The sequence below is a fragment of the Hippocampus comes genome, unplaced genomic scaffold (genome assembly GCF_001891065.2).
Source record: "Hippocampus comes isolate QL1 unplaced genomic scaffold, H_comes_QL1_v1.1 scaffold68, whole genome shotgun sequence".
Taxonomy (NCBI): Eukaryota; Metazoa; Chordata; class Actinopteri; order Syngnathiformes; family Syngnathidae; genus Hippocampus; species Hippocampus comes.
In genome coordinates, this window is record NW_017805625.1 from 5503162 (window position 1) to 5503656 (window position 495).

The following is a 495-nucleotide window of genomic DNA, read 5'->3' on the forward strand; positions in this document are numbered from 1 at the left end:
TGCTCAGGCCCACAAGAGGCGACAATATTGAGGTTAAGTGTTTAGCTACATTATAAGTAACTGAGTCTATACTGCTGACTATGGGTCGTAGCGGGACGTTTTCTTTGTGGATTTTTGGTAGACCGTAGATTAGCGGGGTGGCTTCGCCTGGATAAAGTTTGAAATAAAGTTGCTGGTCAATTAGTTTCTCTTTTTGTTACTTTTGTAGGCTTTTGACAATTTTGTTCTTGTATGTATTGGTTGGGTCGCCTTTTAGTCTTTTGTAGGTTTTCGTGTCGCTGAGCAAGTTTGAGATCTTGGCATCGTAATCTGCAGTGTTTAGTATAACTGTGCATCTGCCTTTGTCTGCTGGTAATATTGTGATGCTATCTTCTTTTTGGAGTTCTGCTAAGGCTTTCCGTTCTTCTACTGATATGTTTGAGGGTGGCGGTTTTGCTGTTTTTAGCGAGGAGGCTACACTCAGGCGAATATCATCTGCTTCTGCTTTTGATAACT

At 41.4% G+C, this 495-nt stretch overlaps 1 protein-coding gene across 1 annotated transcript in view; it reads right to left on the reverse strand.

Annotated features, from left to right (window-relative positions):
* The window catches only part of fgd5b (FYVE, RhoGEF and PH domain containing 5b), an 18871-nt gene that overhangs the window by 14777 nt on the left and 3599 nt on the right, over positions 1-495 (reverse strand). The gene's annotated exons all lie outside the window — the stretch shown is intronic.